At 44.6% G+C, this 20,890-nt stretch overlaps 1 protein-coding gene across 3 annotated transcripts in view; it reads right to left on the bottom strand.

Annotated features, from left to right (window-relative positions):
* SLC6A6 (solute carrier family 6 member 6) overlaps positions 1-20,890 on the bottom strand; it is a 118,042-nt gene that overhangs the window by 91,401 nt on the left and 5,751 nt on the right. The window contains exons 1-2 of one of the 3 annotated variants that reach the window (XM_074602895.1): positions 13,875-13,941; positions 11,653-11,736 (exon numbers count right to left, since the gene is read on the bottom strand). The exons of 1 other annotated variant lie outside the window; for it this stretch is intronic. The gene's annotated coding sequence lies outside the window, so the exon portion shown is untranslated. Of the gene's footprint in view, positions 1-11,652; positions 11,737-13,874; positions 13,942-20,890 lie in introns of those variants that run through there. One more of the 3 variants, XM_074602896.1, reaches the window with a different exon arrangement.

Below are 20,890 nucleotides of genomic sequence, written 5' to 3'. Positions count from 1 at the left end.
GACACCGGCATATGCTGCAAACACCTCTTTATTTGACGGTGTTGGCACTTCATCTGAGAGCGGGACAGAGAGGGCGCGGCTGGTTTTCAAGACTGCTTTAAGACTCCAATAAGAGCTCTTTATGGGTTTAAAATTACCATTCTGCAATACTGGCAAACCGCTTCCCTTTTCCAGGAAAGCTGCTTTGTAGTACCGCAGGAAAGTCATCCCTGCGGTGTTGCAAGTTACACCAGCAGCAGTGCAGTCCTGTAGCTCTGACCAGAGGAATCAGGTAGGTATTTTGGTCAAGGGATTGAATGACTTTATGACCTTGATGGATGCACAGAGTCGGCTCAGGAGCGCTCAGCTGTACAAACAAAATGTTGCCACCTCAGTGATAAGAGGGGAGGGTGCCCGTGCCAGGGCAGAGGAGGGGAGACGGGAGGATGCAGCAGATAATGATGACCTGGGGACACTGCTCCAGCTCTGGGCTTGCCGTTTCGGGGAGATAGGCACCCACGTGCTTCAAGCCAGTCCCTTTCCCTCTGCCGCAGGAGCAGCCAGCCCGGTTTGCCGGGGTTTTGCTATAAACAAAATGTGTAATGAAGCATTTTTTCTACCTGTTTGCTAGCATTGCTAGAGATTAAAGCCATCCTGGAGCGCTTTGCTCACCTATGGACTTAAGCTACACCAGCAAAGCCCTCTCCATGTCTAGTGAGGAAGGGTGCCAGGTGACCTCCCTCAATCTTTCCACATTGCTGTTAAACGTCAATAAGGCAATAAAACAATTACACTTAGAGAGGCACAAACCAAACTTCTCAGATCCAGTGCAAGTAGAGTTCTGCTTTTGCTCTGAATCATCGATCTGAGCTCACCATTTTGGTCCCGTTATGAGGGTTAGACTACAACTGTGACCTGCAGTTCCGCTTTAGATTTGACTGAACCTCCATGAAAAGGTCAACTACATTTATGAGATTCCAGCACAAGAGATGGGAAACACCCGATGGCTGCTTTTGCTTTCTGAGGCCTTTTTCGTCCATGAGACTTCAGTACCCCGAACCCAAATCCTTCCCCGAGTTTGTCCTTCAACCCTGGCTACACGCTCTGTAGCTAAATAACATCCCTCCCTCTTTTTTTTTTTTCCCCTTTTGGAGGCACAGCAGCTGTTGTGTTTTGCTGATGAATGAAGTAATGTTTTACCGGCTACAGCTTACTGATTTGCAGGTTTTGGTGGCAACGCTGACACAGAATTCCCACCATCAGCCTCTGCCAGCGTTTCCCCCCGGCCACACAACACTCGGACCTCTCAGCTGGGCCGGTGCAGTCGTTCCCAGGGGCCATGGCGATCAGGGAACTGATCTAGTTGAAATAAATTGCAAAAACGAAAATCAAAACAAACAAAACAAAAAAAAAAAAAGAAGAAGATGAAGATCCTTCCTATTTTACAGGCCATTTTGTTCACGGTTTCTAACCTCCAGCAGTTCCTCATGCGACTCCCTGCAGAGTCACGCGAGGAGTTATTTGGGCACAAGAGGGAGCGGGCTACGGTGGAGCAAAACGGTGGGAAAAAAAAGTCTGTGATGGGAACACCTCAAGGTAACATTACTACTAAAGCTTGCTTGTCCTTAAACCATGGCCAGGGTTTCTTATCTTGGACTGACATTATCCACGAGATCACCACAACTGTCCAGTAAACAGTCAATTCATTTCACAATTTATACATCGTTACGCATCCCCCACGTACCAGAGAATTATCTCTACAGACCCCTTTAGGGCCTTAAAAGGATCCTCAGGCTTCAGTTTTCATTTTTAAATGAATACAAGCATTCAACCGAGCTGTAAACTATTAAAGCGAGACGCCGCTTCAGTGATAAACAAAATATTTTCCTAATAATTCACTTAATTGTCCCATTCATGGACCTATGCCTTTGGAATGGGACGTGCTTTGTGATTCCAAATAACACAAATAATAACAACAACAATAACAAGAGCACATTCCATTTTACTGAACGAAACAGTGATATACCAAAGGGCTCGTGATACATTATCACTGGCTGTGCAGGAGCGTGGGTGGGAAGCAAGAGGCTGCAAGAAGAGACAGATAGAACGGCTCCTACACGCGACTTTTCCCTCTGTGCTGCTATTTTCCTTTTGCTCGAGAAGCGCAGCAAATATATTAACACCCGCATGAAAAATGAGCTGAGGTAATTCCATCTATGAGCATGTGATGGGTCCCGCTGCCACAAACGTTTTCCCTCTAGGTCCGTATCTGAATCTCACACAGCCTGACTCACGCTGCAGCCGCGCACGTCACTACGACCCGGCAGCGTCAGACTGTCATTTGTTTCCTTTTGGAACGGGATGTTCTATAATAGCTCCAACTCCCACTCGACAGTTTATGAAATTGCAGTTCTTTCACATACCTCCTTTGTTCCCCAGCAGCAAGAAGTTTTCAATTTGTTTGTAAGGTGCTAAAACAGGAGCAGAGCGCGCCCTGAGCTCAGGGATGCCTCACCCGGAACTCTAACAGGACGTGTCTTTTAACGGGATGGCGGCGCGATGGTTCTCAGCGCGCCGTAGAGTTTGTTCTTCAGGGAGACAAAGGAGGCACAGTGCAGAACTGCTGCTTCTAGGGTTGCTGCTTGGAGTACAGCCCCACGTCTCATTCACAAGGCTCCTTCTCCAGCTGTCAGGGAGAGGCTGGCACGTAAATGGAAGCTGAAGTTCTGGACATGCCGGTGGAGCCATCAAAGCAGAACCAGCTCTGCTTCAGAACGCCTCGCCACGACGGTCGAACACGCAACCCACTTTTCAGCAGTGGCAAGTTTGATCCTCTGCTCTTAAAATGCTAATCTACATCTGTGTCTTAGTCTGGGTTGGGAGCGGGCTTCAGAAGGGAATCCCTGACTTGCTGCGCTCCAGATCATACTGCGGCAGTTTCAAACCTCAGTCTATAGGACTAAGCTAGTGCTAGTGACAGGTTAAAAACCCCAAGTGTCAACAGTATAGGCACGGAGTCCTCAGCACCAACTGGTTTGTTCTGCTGGTTTGGTGCTCCTGTGACACCAAACTACCAGCTACTGCTGCTTGCTTTTTGGAGCTAAAAGTCCTGGAGTTGTTGGATCCCAGCACACAATCGCAAAAGGAGGAACGTGATGTGGTTCCAGGGGTGCAGCAGAAGGGAGGAGGCTACGGTTCTCCCGGGATCCTTGCCCATGTAAAGACCAAGATCATCAAGATATACTCATAATGCTGCCAAGTTTCCTGCTGGGAACATCCTGGCAGGCAGCTGATACAAAAGGACAGAACCAAGGGAGTGGAGATCCAAAGAGCAAAAGGGTGCAAAAGATGATCTCATTTCCCCTGCTTACTTTTGGGATGCTGCTATGACTCGAGGCAGGCTAAAATGGATTTGTCTTCACACTGGTTGCACAGTAAAGTGGACACATCGCTATGCAGAGTCCAGTGTCCCCTGTTCCAGCTGCTGCTCCCCTATTTATTGAAGAGCTTTAACCAAACGGAGAACTTAAACTACTTCCTACAGGTGCAGCCATTCCAAATGGGGAGGTAAACGCCAGCTTCAAGTGTGGTAAAACCAGTGTTCCTAGCATTCTCCAGAGAAAAATTATCACTTATTATCTGCCACTTGGAATAAAATGGGAAGCTTGAAGACGATCTAGAGAGAATTTGGAAAAGCGAGGCTTGTATTTGCAAACTGCGCATAGCCTTTCTCTGAGACACAGAGAAGTTCCTGAGGCTAGCCTCTGCAAGAGGATGCCCTAAGAGTCTCTGAAGATGTTTATTTTGACCTTGTGGACCTTTGTCCAGCGTACATTCATTGGGGTTAAATAAATAAGCATTAACAACCCAAAAGCTCCAGACCTTCCACTGCCCCGCACTGAGCCAAGACCTTAAGTAAAGAGGCTTAAGTCACATTTATATTTCCTTTGACCTAAAGACCAAGTGCAGCTCAGCCCATCCCAATTACTGCGTGAAAAGATCTTTATGGCTGCGCTACCTTGCATTCAGCTGCCCGAGAAATCTTTAGAAACCACTGCAAAGGCAGATCACCACAGCCTGGCGTTCCCTGCTCGCTGCAGCCACCTCCACACGCGGCACAGGCTGGGGAGAGCAGTCAGCGCCCCAGCCCCGACTCATTTTCATGACAGCCCTCAGGAATCCTCCTGGCGCTGCCTGGGCAGCTCTGGGTAACGCTGCACGGCAGGAATAACATCGCTCGGGCTCTCAGCGCCGGCCCTCGAGCTTTGGCAGCCATCAGGACAAAAGACAATCCATAAATGCAAGTCATTATAATCTCACAGACATCACCTCTACCTTTACCTGGACTTACCTGGATTGACGTGGAGGGCAGCGTTTCTCTTGACATTCAAAACGAACGCGTGCGCTAAAGAATACGAGGCTTCTTGTACACAGGGTATTGTTCTGGATTTCGTATTTCTTCGGGGTTGTCTTGGCAACGCAGAGGGTTTGCCGCTAGAGGTGTGTGAAACACTGGGCAACAAAAAGCAAAACGACTCCCACTCGTTTCATTCCATCACCCAGTTAAACCAGGCTCTTGATCAACCCGCTGGGACATCGTTAGTGTGCTGTGTGTCGGGAGGGGCAGCGCTAATCAGCACGGACTCCTCCACCCCCCCTCAGCACCGTGATTTCGAAACTAGCAAAAAATTGTACCTTTCATTGGGAAATGATGCCTATGCAGACGCGCTGATCCACTCCGATCACTTTCTCCCTTCAACTACCCCTTTCACTAGTTCCCTGGAAGGCAATGGATCCGATTAGGGATGGTTTTAAGCAAAACTAGTTTGGGGGGGTGGGGGTGGGGTTGTCGGTTGGTTTTTTTTAGTTTCAATTATGGAAGTTTTAAGTGACTTCAGTGAAGTCAGTGGGGTTACTGTGGACTGATACCAATATAACCCAGTTTGCCCCCACGTGAGTCTTTCCTGTGCAAAGAGAAGAGATGCTACGGCTACACCTGGTCGGCAAGTGAGTGGAAATGCCCCACTTGCCTTCCTGGCTCAGCTCCTTCCACGGACAGCAGACCTTTAGTCACTGTGGATGAGGTCCAGGAATTATTCTGCAAAGTTTTTAAAGCATCTTTGGAGTCAGTTTCACATCGCTTATTCATGTCATTTGCCTTCATTTTTACTTACGGAAGGCATTAAAAAAATTAACCCAAACAGCTGTTCAGATTCCTCTATTTTTTATGTAGCAAAGGGAAAAAAAAGTCTGAACAGCTGTGTCAGTAAAACACAAGCCAGGTGGCCTCCCTAAGGCAAAGTTTGTATGAAATCTATAAGATAATATTTTTATTATCTGAGTTACTGTATTTCTTTTTTATTACTTTGCTCTTGTGGATTCTTAAAGAGGTATTGGCCACTTATTTCTTATCTTCATCCTCTTCCCTCAGTGTTTGAGCTGTACCGTAACTCAACACAGATGTTAACGGTGATTCAGCCATCAAGGGTGAAAATCGCCCTTTCAGCACAATCCTCCTCAATCTATTCTGGGGACCTGAATGGGATTTAAGGCTGGGTAAGGAGCAGTTTTACAGATCTGGCCTTTCTATGGGGAGAAACTCATGCCGTGGTACCAAACATCTTCCCAGAGATGTGCAAGGGATTGCCTACAAAATGCTGGCGGAGGGAATTTGTTTTCCATGTTGTGTAACTAAGTCACCTGAGATGCACGGTTTTGTTCCAGTTCCTTGACAAGGTAGCTGGATCGTCCTCAAGCAGAGGCTAATGACTCACGATTACACAATAGTCTGAAAGAACAGTTGTTTTGCACTCCAATGTGTGAAACATTGGGGATTTGTAAGCTGCTAGCCAAATTCTCAGCCGGGCGGCGCTGAAATCTATACAGCCAGATGGATTTACACCACAGTTGCCCCACCGCTGTCATCTCGGAGCATATCCCTACTGACAAAGGCTCACGAAGAACTTCCCCTACTGAGGTTTGGAATTCCTCAGCCGGCCTCCCATCCTGCACAGAGCAAACTTTAGCCTTCGCGGCTCTGGTGCTCCTTCCGTGCACTTGCTAACACGGTCTCGCCATGAGAGGCTTCCAGCTGCCTGCTCCGAGCCCCGTGTCTCATGGCACCACGCTCCACCTGTGCTCCAGGCCATCACACCACGGTCCAAGCCCTAAGCCCTGTTCAGCCACCCAGGGCTCATCCGCTAAGCCCCTGCCACACAAACCCTCCTAAAAGCGTGCTCCTATTGCTGTAAGGCAGCTTGCTGATTTGTGGATACCTTTTCCATAAATGGCTTACTGATTATTTTCTTCCCTGACTTCTGTCCTTGGATTATGAACTCTGGAGAACCAAGTGAAAGCACTGAAGTGTCTGAAAATCACCAGCCACGTGCAGGTGTTAAAGCAAGTGATAGCCATAACAGCAGCAATGATAACCATAGAAATAATTAAATCATTTGTTGCTGCTGTCATTCCTTCTGCTATTCCTACAATATTTGATGAATACGTGCTCCAAACAGTTCCTGAGCCTGAAGAAACATTTTCAGATGACACAGAGTGCAAAGAAAAGAGAAAACAGCTTGATAGTATTACAAACACAAACATACCTAAGATTGTTACTTATTATTATGTGGTGATTTTATATTAAATTATTTTGCTGAACTTTATAATTTTTAAAGTCGCTTATCAGCTTATAGCATAATAATAGTATATAGTTAGACACCTGAAAGTTGTTTATATACCAACACGATTTTTTTCTTCCTTTTTTTTTTTTAGCTTGAGAAAGAAAGTATGTAAAATTGTATATACGTGAGAAGGACCATCTTCCAGGGGAAAACACAGCAGAATCATCACTAAGGCAAAAAGAGAATTTAATTCTCCCCTAAATCATTCCCTTTTGGTACGTTTTCTTCATATTTAGTAGCTGGATGAAATTCCCTCTGTAGGTACTAAGCCCGTGTTATTACAATTCCAGCATGATATATGTTTATTTTGGCGTCTAACAAGATCATGAATCAGGAAATAACATTGCACTTTATATTACGTATTTATTTATTGTGTTAGGATGAAATTTACCTGGGTCCAGAGAACGAAATTAGGCTGTTACAGCCCTTGGTTTCATATAAGTTATTTTCCTCTCAATGCCTATGCCCTGTGGGCAGAAATTTATTTCACTGGTGCTGAATGAGAATTCTCCCATTCCCCCACCGCCTCCAGGTATGATTTCTATACCTTGCCCTCCTGCTTCCAATTTTGTATCCATTACTGGAATGCTTGAAAACATGAAATATAATACCAACAGTCACAGAGCGAGAAAGTCTGCAGTGTGTTGGGAATATTTTTTGTTCCTATTCAATCCTTTTGTAATCAGAGAAATCCTGCTCAGTAATTTGAAGTCTTCAGTGATGTTATCATACTTCTGATCTTAACCTTTCGGCTGAATTTTAGGGGCTGGTTGGCCATTGGAAAGAAGGACTATTTTACAGGCGGTTTATACGATGCAGATTTGGAAGATCTCAGTTCTTCTCTGAAGTACGTCACACACTGGGCAATGAAAGGCAACTCGAAATGGAATGTGTACTAATAAATGGAAATACCAAAGTGGAAAATTACGTCACAGAATATAAAAGAGCACAATGTATTTAATAATACAACAGTAATTACCTTTAATAATACTAAAAAATCAGTGAAAAACATGACGAGAACTTTGTGAAGTGTCCAAACGTGTTCTGATTGCTATATTTGATAACTTTGCAAGAACTTAAGTCTTAAAGATTTGAAGTCTCCACGAGATTAGATAGTATTTGTACACAAAATGCAGGAGAGAAGTTAAATGAACAAATGACAAGTTTATCTCGCATAGGAGAATTATAAAATCATTAAGCAAGTAAAAATTTATTCAGTTACTTGGCTAAGGCCCAGCAAGGATTTCACAACACTATCAGCAGGGTGTTGAAATGTTTAAAAAAAACAACCAACAACCCAGCAACCAAATGCTCAGTTTCAGAGAAGCACTCTCATTTAAGAAACCCTCTCCTAAGTATTTCTCAGATAAGGAGCTCTTTATCAGCATGTGTATATGTTCTTCCTGGAATCAAGGTTCGTGCAAGTTTTTTCACATACACCAACATTCTCGCAGCGCTTTATGATTTCTTCTACCTCAAGCACCAGGAAAAGTGGAAGTAACAAGCATATACAGTTATGAAGAGGTATGACATATAAATATTATTTATATTTACTTAGTGATTTGAGCTAAGACAAAGAGCATCAGAGTATAATGAGTTAACCAACAGTAACTTCTGTCACTTTTGCTTGTGCATAGAGAAAAAAATAATCTCTTAAAAGCATGGATGGATAGGAATATGTCAAAGCAGGAGCACAAGAAGAGGTAGCTCATGCAACTGCAGATACAACAGAAAATTGTAAAGCTCTGAAACAAACGAAATTGAGGGGTAACTTATGTAAAGGCAATAAAAAATGTGCTCTGGACACCCAGCAAAACCCCGGTGTAATTGTATTGATCACGTAGCATCCTTTGAAACAGTGTGTTTCTGAATTTCTGCTCTGTGATGTATCTTTTCTTTGGAATAGTCTGGCCATCTAGGAAATATTTCACCCTACCTTCCAGCACAAGCAGAAGTTTAAAAACAATGTAAATGTAAATACTTGCTGATGCCAAACACTTCATTTGCCAAGAAATGATGCATTTTGTATCAGGATTACATCGTAACCAAGATTAATTTTTGTATTGTCTCTGGCAATTCTTTAACAAAAACACCGCCTGATGAAATACAACCTGTAACTCACAGGTTTTGTATGTTCAAGGAAACTTCTCTCAACAGCTGACTTACAAATGTCCATACAAACCAAGCTGCACCGTACCCTGCTTTTAATCTAACTGCCAGATACTGCAGAGGTAATGTCTTGGGAGATGGCACTGGGTTCTTGAAGAAGGAGCTACCCACTGATGAAGATCTTACGGAAAACTAGAAATTTTTAACAAAACCAATCAATGAAGGCACCCTAAATTCTCTTAAGAGAAGGAAAACATCTCAGCATCATAATGTTAGGCAACCATCATCCAGTAAGAACTGAGGTCAAGTCTCAAGTGGTGCTTCACAGCATGAATTATAAGGTCGCTTGGTGCAACTGTACAGATCGACTGATCACAAACAAGCCTCTGATTTCTGTACCCAAGTCTGCTCTCTTGCTTAGTTAAAGAAATCAACCTCCACAAAAAAGCAACCACTTTATATACCTACATTTGTATATGTAGATTCATCAATATTCAAAACCATCTACTATAAATTCAAAGATTAGTTCTGGGAACAAAACCGGCACCATCAAAACACAAACCTAAGAAGAAAAAAAAGGAAATAGAAGAAAAGAAGGAACCGCTGACAAGTGGTAGAGAAACAGTGAGAAAATATTTGTGAATATGTCGGGTCATTATCAGATAGATCTTCCCTTGCATCCAGTTTTAGTTACTTTTGAGACTAGCCACATGACTACAAATTTGCTCACGGCTGCCGTTCTTAAGACACATTATGTGCAAGATTCAGCCCTGGAAAGCAAACAAGCAGGAGTATCATGCACTGTTTGAGTCTTGTTGACTCCTACCATGGCAAAACTTTTTGATTAGAAGTAAATTTCACTGAATTTCAGTAATGTGGCGCTCTCCTTCCAACAACCAAATGATACTTTTGTGAGTCAAATGTAGAGTTTATAAGGCTTAAGTCATTAAGCATGACTGAGCTGACCAATCACGCCATGCAAACACAGACTCATCACCACTAAGCGATGTCAAAAAAATAACCACATCAAGAAAACCAGAAGCTTAAAATTTGGAACAGCACAGAGACTGAAAAACTTCAGCTTCTACCCAAGCAATTTGTCAAAAGAAAAACACTAAACTTGACAAGGAAATTCTTTTGCTGAAAATAACACGCTCAGTTATACTATTACGTTGCTGGTGTTCCCCTGCTCCTCTTCTTCCTCCTGAGTTTATATCTAGGAAATATTTCCAGAACTTGCTGGTTCAGTTACCTCTTTCAGAGTCTTGGCATTCAGAGGTTCTAGCAACAAAGCCCTATTATTATAAATACTTCAGCTATAACATTTCTAAGGAAATTAGACTGAGTATCATTATCTCCTGCTGACTCGCACCTAGCAATTTTAAATCATCTACTGTGGGAGAAGGCTCTGAGGTCAAAAAACACTTATTTTGTTATTTCATTAAAATCAAAAGGGGAAAAATAGCATAGAAATTGCAAAGCCTGGGAAGGGAAGTCAGGAAACAGCAAGACGAGAGAGGATAAAAATTAGCACTATGTCGATGACTCTGGAAAATCACGAGTACATCACAAATTTTATTTTGGTACAACAGGATGATAAACAGTACGTTTGGATTGCACAGACTTTTTTTTAAAAAAAAAAAAAGTTTTTCCTCACATTTATCATTCATCCTTGTACTTGAATAACAGCCCATTCTTGAGCTTACAGTCATGCAAATTCTCCTCACTCACACGTAAAGTTACATTGACTTCCAGATTACTTTTTTGTTTTGAGTATGGACACCAACCCTGAACATTACCTTCTGGCCTTCAAACTTGTCACATAATACGTAGTATTTACATATTAGCTACTATCTAGAAATGGGCAGTTTTGACATGACCACAGTATTTCCTCATCTCACAGAAGCACATGCGATGAATCAACAGTAGCACGAGAGATGCTCTGTCACCGTCTCTTGCACTCAGCATTGCTTTACAGATGACATGGTATCAAAGGTAACATCCAACATCTGGAACAAGCAAATCATGGACTAACAGAAAACATTAAAGCCAAAAGTAATTTTCCCAGCACCCCTAGAGAACTATAGAAAAGGCTGAATGAAATCTTGCTGAGTCCTGTGTGGAGCCCAGTTGCAAACCAAGAGTGATACAAGATTTGCCTGGAGTTTGAACTGAGCCCTCTGCATTGTTCTGGGAGCTCACCATTAAAAGACGAATAAATGTTAGCAATGAAAAGTCTGAGAGAATGAACATCTGAAAGCCTAGCCTAAAGATCTGCAAGGGGTCTCATAAATATACAGTAAACATCCTCACTGATGGATTCCCCAGAGGAGAAAAATTCTACATTACCCACAAAGCACATTTTTTACAAACCATTTCTTTCTGTCTGGATACAAAGAAGCGAAGCAGAGCATTTAACATATAACTTGTAAAATTCAAAGTTTAAAGCCAAGGAAAACAACCAAGATTAGAGCTGCTCAACAAAATCTTATCTCTCCTCACATAGTTTCTTTTTATTCTTAAAATTTGTTGATGAACCAGCAAATGAGACTCTTAACCGTCAATACTGTTAGATATCACGGCTTTGGGTGCACGAAGACAAATTAAGCAGTATGGGCTTGAATCACGTCAACACTACAGGCGACTGCTGTGGGTTTTGCCACCCGATGTGTTGGTAAGGGATTAGGGCGTTTGCTTTTGATTCGTATTCTGCTGCCCTAAGCTTTGAAGAACGCAGTAGGTCCTGGCAATTTTTGTTGGCCCAGGTCCCTCATACACGGGCCATGTGTGACCAAGAGTGCCTTCTCATGAAGAACACAGCAGAAAGTCGAGCACGCTCTGCCAAAAAGCCCCTGGGAAGCAGGGTTTGTTGGCACGGCCCTACCTCCAAGCAAGCAGCCAGCGGGGGTGCACCTTAGAGTTATTCAGCTCCAAGCAAAAACGGCACCGGTCTCTTCCAAGGCAGACTCTGAAAGCCAAATTACAGAGGATATGACTGGTAAATAACTACAAAAGGGGAAGACAGGAGAAACTCATACCAAAGTATCTGCGCAAACAGAACAGGACTATTGCTCTGTTACCAACAGCATTTACACATACAGGATACACGCAGAGAGGATTCTGTTTCTCCTCCTGGCATTCAGCCCTGAGTAGTGAAACAGCTGATGCTCTAGGCTACAGTGGTCCCTCCTTTTTCCAGCTGGTCAGATACCAGCTGAGGGACCCCCGTAAGCACCACATAAACTCTGGCAACAAGGACTTGCAAGTCGAGTTTATGCCTGCACACACAGAGGTGCTCCAGGTGGCCTTTAGCTGCTGAAATTCCTGCCGTCCTCACATCTACTTCTTGTCCTCTTCTAGCTCGCAGCTGAAAAGGATGTGGGCGAAACACAGCTAGTCTGGTCATGGACTGCTCCTTGGGGTCCATCATGTTAAGACCCTATAGTCTGGAGCTGAAGTGAGATAATATTTGAGAAAAGGAAAAGAAAACGCGCATCTAGAGAAAAAAAATCTGGCATAAACCACATAGAACAGCTAAAGAAAAAGAAGTGACAACAAACAAGCTCCGCAGTCAAGGAAAGGGTAAAATCTTGGCCCTACCGAAGTCAGTGGGATGTTTGCCAGAAAGCTGTAGACAGCTTGTTTTATCCAGGATTTTTAATTAGTGATTAAGTGATTCAATGGCAAGTTGGCTGTTTTAAGAAGGAAAGAAAAATCACAGAATAGCTCCAGCATGCCTCTCCCTGCCCTGCCTACCCCTTGGGAGGTAGATCATACACAGCTTTCTTCTGGGAGACTTGACAGGTATTTCATTGAACCTTAGTGGAAATCTGTAGTTTCCCAGGCCCTGCCTCCTTCCCCAGTCTGGGGATGAAGATAGGAAACACCTGCTAACGACACCAGAGACACAGCAAACAGCAGAAGTCATGTGTCAGCAGAAAGCACACAGGGAAGCCCGGCCCCTCCAGTGCAGATACAGTCTATCCGATGGCAAATGGTGTATGGGAAGAAACGGGATGCGGCATTCATTTAATTGACATACATTTGAGCGGATTTGAATTATTCTGGAGTGACACACGCACAAATAAACAAGGTCTCTCCCTGCTTTAAGGCATAAGTCAATTTGTTAAAAGCCCCACAACCCAAACGATCTATTCACACTGCACACTTCTCTTATTCTGCTTGATTTTTCTGATTTTCCCAGTCTCCTTCTGCTTTTCCCTCTCTAAAGTACATGGGTTTCCATGGAAACAAAACACGTCATCGGAATGGACAGAACTTGGTGACATCCCCATGCGCAGCACGAAATCGCAATTTAAATAAGCATTTTTTGCAATTTCTAACATGAGCCGAGGAAGGCGATGGGCGATTACGCTGGGCACGTGTGTGTACATGTGTTTGCGTGGGCGGCCGCCCGTGCGCGCACGCACTCCCTCTCGCCACGCCGCTTACACACATGCAAGGCCACCACCCGCTTCCCAGGAGAGCACGCAGCAGAAGGCTCGGCAGAATCCGTCCCATCCTATTCTGTTTTAATATAGCTGAAAATTGCTTTGACAGCTGAATAGCTGCTTTGTTTATAACTCGTTCTTAGCTGACTCCGCTGCATTATGTAGCTTTGTAAAGAGATTACTTTGTCAAGAACTGAACATATATGGTCTGAGCGTGAACAATTCAGAACGATGAACTGCATTCATTTTATATGACATACGGGGCTGCAATCTTGCTGCCTTTAAAATGTGTCTGCTTTTCTCCGCGGGTTTCGTTTTCTGATCTTAAGTGTTTTTAAAACGTTCTTTGAGTCTTCGGGATTATCTTGTTTACCTGTTCCTGGACAGATCCAGAGAACTGTCAATATGTCAAATCTCAGTAAGTTGTCTCTCCCCCTAAATGCTGGACGGAACTAAGTTTTTGGCTGCGCATAACAGGAGATCATCATTATCCAGTTAGCCAGTTACCCACCTGCAAATATCCTATTCCTGCCCTAAATAGCTACAGTTCTGGTAGTATTTGAATCAGTATTTCAAGACAGCAGTGCCCCAGCAAAGGCGTGGAACACGGACCCCACTATAGGGAACACCGTATGGAACATATACAGCTTCTTACCCCATCCCTTCATCTCCAGCCCCAAAAGCGGTCCTAAGCAGGCAGATCTCCTGGGCTGCGTGACTCCAGTACAGCTGCAAGTAAGCCAGTCCCTAGTCTTTACAAAGCCTTATCAAAAATATTAAAGCAAAACCAGCCTGCGCAGCATTCCTGGCACTATCAGGGCCTCGCAGAGAGCACTGAAGGCGCTTTGCAGGCTCTGCTGGCGATCGCCTTTAATAGTGCCTGAGTTGACTGCACTGGTGGTCTCATCACAATTTCTACTTCTAGCCAGGGCTTGTTTAGAAATTACATTATTTCAGATTCACTTTGTGCCCTGCCTGGAGGCACAACACAGACTCAGGGCATTTTTCTCTGGTTCCTCCTGGCTTTTTCCTCTCTTTCTGCCTCCCTTAATTTTTTAAATAAACACCATTAATTCCGATGGGTAGATGATATGGTCCAGTATAAAGATGACTAAGAACACTAATTGTCCTAACGGCAAAATTCCCATTGACTTTGTAGTAGGCATTACATTGATCTTTTGTGGCCTGGAGACTGAGAGCTTTACTTAAAGACATCACTGGAGGCTTTTCTTCTGCGGGACACAGAGTTGGGCCTTGAAACATCTTGCATTTCAACAGTTTTTGTTCGGCCCATGAACTGGCAGAACCCCAATTTACCCTGCGCCCTGCATTTTGCACTCAGTGGTATTTTACCACTTCTGAAAATATCAACCTTCTCGAAAAAAAGAGGGGAAGTTTGTCAGACAGACAAATCCCTCCTTATCTCTTAGTCATAACCACGATCCACTTCGGATGATTTAAAGAGCTTCGTACATATTTACCTTAAAAAAAAAAAGACAAGAAAAAGACTTCTTTGCATATCACTGTTTGAAAACAGGAGTCACAGAAAGATTCCTCACAACCTTGTTTGCTCGCACTCATACTCCTAATGTGCACGTATTTCACAAGAGTTGGCACACTATGTGCTAATTTATTGGAGATATATATATATATTTTAAATTCACCATCTGCGTGGAAGTTCTTTGTACTAGAAACTAGTGTCTTGACTAATGAATTCCTTATCTTCCACCCCTTTGGCAAACGATGGACTGTTGTCTATTACTGACAAAAAAACCCCCTGCCACTGACCATGCAACATTCAGGTAAATGATGAAAGGCCGCACGGGCGGTTTAGAAACTATTATTCTTGTTGCACTGGGAATTTTCAGATTTAGCAAGAAGTCATGAGATCTTCAGAGAGTCAGTAAATTTCCACAGATGGTTTCTGTGCTTCACCCCCCCTTGTGGCAAACCTGGCTGAACCACCAAACATGTCTCAATCGGTCTGCAACCTGCTCCGCCGCAGGAGCCTTCGGAAAATCCCAGGCCCGCAGACACCAGCTGTACCGGGTTATGGTTGGTGCCAACAAAGGCAGCAGCGATTTGCACCGTCACTGTTTGTGTGTGTTGGCGGGAGGGGGTTGAAGTCAACTGGATGAAATGCACCAAAAGCATTGTGCAAAAAAGAGCACGACTGAGGGAAAAGGAGAGTCAAGGTTTGCAGAGGAGACGTAAATAATTTCCAAGATCGGAGGGCCTCGATACAGAGAGAAAATGAGAAGTAGGAAGGGGAAGGAAGGTGCGTCATCAACTTGCAGCATGATCTTTCTGGAGTAAATAATACAGCTTTGCACATGCTAAATGCGCCTCACACTTTCCTTCAAGGAGAGCTCCATACTGTTAATATCCGAGATGCCGTATGTCAATGTTCATACATCTTCTCATTGCAGTGCCGCTCGCACCTAGAAATCTGAATTTAAGTCTCCAAAAACATCTAAAATCACTGCCCCTGACGCAAGTCTTAGTTGTTGCCTGCCACTGCATGAACTATCCCTCTGTAAGGTAATAGCTATTAACAAGCTCGGTACGTCCACCCAGACAGGCATCCATAAGTCATTGAGTGTCAGACTATGATGATACAAGAAAACATGAGAGCTTGTTAAAGACCACTTTTCCAAAAAGCATCTTAAATTTTGGGCCCTGACAATGGGTCAGTACATAACTCCTTTTTGACCAGAGGCATATAACTCAGATTAGGTGCCTCAATCTGGGGAGAAACACAAATGTTTTGAGCACAATATCAGTCAACAAATGATAAATAAAATGCAGAGGAAGGTGCTGCAATTTAAGGAGGCAAGTAGTGATAGAAGAGAATCAGGCAAATCCAGCCATCAGTGGAATGATGAATTTACTCCATTGGGTGTATGGCCTTTTTGTGCTTTCTCTCCAGGACTGGGCCAGGGAATACGTTAGACAGTGGACTCCCCACTGGCTCACCAAGGCTCAGGTGGCTGACTTGCAACAAGCAACAAACTCCTTATTTGCACAGAAAGGAGATCTGGTGCATTCTGGTTTCCAGAAAGATGACTAAAAATGCAAGGGCTGATGCTATTAGCAAATAGATACATTCCTTGTTCACGGTGCCTTCAGCCTTTCATATTTCTTGGACAAGTGGGCATGGTGGGAGCAGAACAACAAGCCCAGCTCTCAGTGCCCACATGCTGATAAAGGCAACAGTGCTGGGCATGAGCTCATAATTGGGTTAGCAGGTCACACCACTATGGATCAAAGCATTTAAGACTGCATCTAGAGAGCTGAATAACTCAAGGAAGTCTGGGGCTATTTCAAATGGATCTTTACTGTCAATGACAAATTTTTCAGAAGTATCGACAACCTTTCTGTGGATCTCAGCCCAGCAGTTTCTAAAAAAAACTTTGGAAGTCCCAGAACAGAAAGAATCACCCCAAAGAAGCTGTGATATGGTTTCCTTTTATGAGAAGGGATAAGGGTAGGTACGAGAATTTCCTCATCCTCTCATCTCAGAGACAGGCAGCATGATTTTGCACAGCCGCAACAGCCAGGCTTGGCCATCCACGGGGCATTTCAACTTTTCCCTCAGCAGGGCAAAAGTCCACCTGAAAAAGAAGTGATTGGAGAAGGAATCCCCGACAGCCGCTGCCCTAGCCTGAATGCTATGAGGCTCTTACAGTCCCGCTCTGTAAACAGGAATTGCCTTTGGACCCTTAAAAAACATGCACTATATCATTCTGGAATGGTGTTAATCTCTCTGTCGTGGAGGTCAAAGCAAGCTTTCTATTATAAGCTCTGTGAAACACACCTACTTCCCAGCCACTCGCTTGCAGGGAACAAAATCCAGCCGGCCAAAATGATCCGTGTGTAACAGGACACTGGAGTGGGCACTTGAGGCAACGTGGGCAAGGCTTTCTGGAGCTGTGAGACCTCCGAGCTGGAGGCCGAGCCCCCGGTGAGGCAATACCGGCTCAGTGACACAGTCACAGAAGAGACAGTTTTCTCTTTGCTTCCTTGCAAAGGACGATGGTCTACTCACCGGCAATACCAGCTGGAGAGGCCACTGCCTCACCTCCCACCCGAGGTCCAGCAGGGCCTTGCCACGGTGCCCCCCACCAGCAACCGCGCTCCTTGCCTGCCCCTGCCATGCTTTCGTCTTCCCTAGCACCTTTGCAACAGTCCTTTTTCATCCATCTCGATAGCATTTATGACAGCTACAGCCCAGGTGAGACTGGGCCTTGTGGTAAGGAAGGACAACATCCCAACCTTGGAGTCACGTTGGCTGGAGCGATGACTGACACATCCCAAAGCACAAGCAGTGATACCCAGGGCGTGGCAAGATGGGGGTTAGCTGAGGACCCTCAACTTCATTCTTTAACACATTTTCTGTGTATTTTCCTAGTGGCGCAGAGTATACATTGGCTTTGCTGATAAACTTATCAGTAGCAGAATGAAACATCCGTTTCACTTGTACTGTTTACACAGAGCCTGTTTCTCCAGTTGGCAAGTTGGGATTCAGCGATCAGGGTGATGCTGTGCTTTTTTCCTTACCCCATGAACATCGCTCCTAACGGTGCATGCCACGCATCAGAAGATTGGGGAGAGATGCTGCGTCAGGGGCCAGCCCTCCCCCATGCCTATCCTGGAGGTCTTCACCTCCACTCTGGAGGTCGTCTACATCATTCCCAGCCCCAATCCAACCCCTAGAGACTGAGGAAGGCTGTGGCACAGTACATGTATGCCGATTACATCTCCAAACAGGAGGAACACACAATCGGTGGGATCCGCCTGCTTTCTAGCCCCTTTGTGCTCAGGGGCAGAAATACAAATAAGCCTCAACGTCTTTTTCCTGCTTATGTGAACTGAGATCCGTTTTTCAATAGCAGGCCCTGGCAGATAAGGATTCCCTTTTCTTGGTATTTATTTTTTGGGAGGGAAGGCCTTTCACTGGCTCCCAGCACTCTGGAGGTGCAATGGGCAGGCAGGTAGAGCTGTGATTGAGGGATGCTCCTACAGCCCTGGAAGGTGGTGTTGCCATGCCACCCCCCATAGCCCAGGGCACAGCCGGCTGCTACGGGTCTGTGCTTTTGCAGATAGATTAGTCCCAGGACCCTCCAGCAGAGGATTTGGTTGAAGTTTCTTGCCATGACCGTAGGACACGGTGTCCCTGTGCATTCTCAGCTCAGCTGCTCATCTCCCCCCCCTGCATCGGGCCCATTTGCTTGGGTTGCCTCAGGGACAATAGGATCATAAACTTTATGAGTGAGTTTTCCTCCTAAATGAATTACATAACGCAACCATTGCCAACAGCTGGTGTTGTTTTAGGAGGACCACAGAGACAGAAGTGGGTAGGAATGGCAACAATCCTCCCAACAAGCCTGGGCACCCGCTGGCAGGAGCCGCACCCGCCCTTCACCCCCTCAGCGTGTAACGTCACGCACCACCCGAGACGGCAACCCAGAGCCCATCCAAAGCAGAACACGCAGGACACGAACAATTACCTTTCATCTGCTTAAACTCACCAAAAGAGTGCTTTTTGGGAAGAACAGTTTTTAAAATATCTAAGTGACAAATCCAGCTCTGGGCAAAGCCAGCAGAGGTGGAGGGCCCTGCAGACAGCTCACAGGGTGAAGATTCAGGTTTGAACTTTATTGTCTTATTACGCTTGGAGAATCTCCTAGGTAATTTCCTGGGTATTTTTGAGGTTACTTCCTCATTGCTTTCTGGGTAAACTAGGTCAAAATGCTCGCCTTGTCTAAACCTCAGTTTGTCAATATATAAAATGAAGGCAATGAGACAAGTTGTTGCCTGCTTTTTCTCCATGGAGTTTGACCTTAGGAAAAGGCCATACAATGCCCCTCTCCATTAGAGCCAGGAAGGCCTTTGAAATCCCCAAATTCACAACAGCTGAGAAGTGCTGCCTGTTGCTATAGGCAGCTCAGGAGGAGCACAAGCGAAATGTGGACAACAACTAGACTGATTAGAAGAGACGTGCTTGGGGTTGGGTAGCTTTTTGTCCCTAAGAGAAATAAAATAAAAATGGTGTATCATCTATAATTGTTTTCTCTTGATCAGCCTGCCAGCTAAAGCAGGCATACCTTTACAGATCACAATATCTGACATCTCACAAAGCACTACAGGAACAAAGAGATTCCACCACCCACTGTGCTGCACCCCAGATCCGGCTGTTGCCTACTGAGATACCACGGTACATCCCAGCCACGTCTGTTGCCACTCTGCGCACAACATTTGTTCACCTACGCCGACCCTCTCAATCAAAAACTGAACATTTAAAATCACTGCAACGTTTGGGGGTCCTGCAGCGTATATAATGGGATATGATAAAGGGAAAGCTACTGTGAACAGACAACAAAGACAGATAGAGAGGTTGGTTGTCAAGTGTCTTTGAGTCTGAATTGATACAGGTGGTTATCAGATTTCCCTTAGCAAAAAGGGGTAGTCTACAGCACCACAGATAGGAAATACGAAGTTTTTTGGAAAAAGATAGGCATTTTTTTTTTTAACGTCTGCCAGCGACAATGTTTTACTGCTTTGTTAACGTGCAGGGTAAAATCTACCAACTAACAGCACCCAAGACATGAGGCTGGTTCTTCACAGAGCCTCTGTATTTCAGCATTTGCATTAAATATGGCCATAAGCCTGGACCGATTTCAGTGTATGTTACACCGCATCAGCACTCTCATACTATCTATAGCTTCCCGTCCTTTCTCATGTAATAAGATCCAGCAATCTGGATAGATTTGTTACTTGAGTGACTCCTTACTCCTTTAGTGTTTCAGAATTTGGGGGTAATACTTTCACCAGGTCTTTGAAAACGTACCCACAGTCTTTTCAGGGGCAGAGATAACCAAATTAAGAATTATGACTTAGCAAGACCACTACAGGGAGACAGGAATGCTGTTCTCACAGCAGTATTGCCGTGACTGGTGTTTCCTATAGCATCCTTTGGCTGCCTTCCACTCTCTAAGTGCCCTTTATCTGGCTCCTCCTTCTCAGTCGTCCCAACTATGAGTGGCATATCTTCTGTTTCATGGCCCTGCACGGGCTGTCTCCATGTTGCGGTATCTTCACAAGTCATTCCTATGACTTATGTAGCCAGGCTTCGTACACAGGTTCAATAGCGCGAGTCCTTTGAACCACATTCCTCAAGTCCACTTTTCATCCCATTATCAGACTGGTACTGAATAGAGGCCAAGTGGAAAATCCCAGTATGAAATGCACTCCCGCGGCTGACATTCACATGATGGCTAAACTCAGAAAAGGTTTGGTAAGAGACCTCACCACGTAACTGGACTATGTGACTTGTTTGTGTTTAGTCTAGTTTGAACAATTTCTGGTATCTCAGGGTCAAAGTCTCACTTTTTCATAGGTAAACATTTTAGAGGACTCATGTATTAATGACATATCACTAGCCAGAATCGAAACTACTTCTGCCTAGGCAGTTACCTTGGGCAGAAAAACATTCAACCAGTGACTCTGACACACAAACCGGCTCCAGGCCTTAAAACGAGGACCATTTGCTACACTGTCTTACGACAGCAATTATACAGCCAAGGCTGGGGATTCAAGACAACAAATCTTCTTGAATACATTAGGAAGGTCCCTCACTGCCTGTTGAGAAAAAAAAAAAAGCGCTAATTT

The sequence above is a fragment of the Larus michahellis genome, chromosome 10, assembly GCF_964199755.1.
Source record: "Larus michahellis chromosome 10, bLarMic1.1, whole genome shotgun sequence".
NCBI classification, from domain to species: domain Eukaryota; kingdom Metazoa; phylum Chordata; class Aves; order Charadriiformes; family Laridae; genus Larus; species Larus michahellis.
The sequence above is the reverse complement of the archived record's forward strand: the minus strand, read 5'-3'. Positions and strand labels throughout refer to the sequence as shown.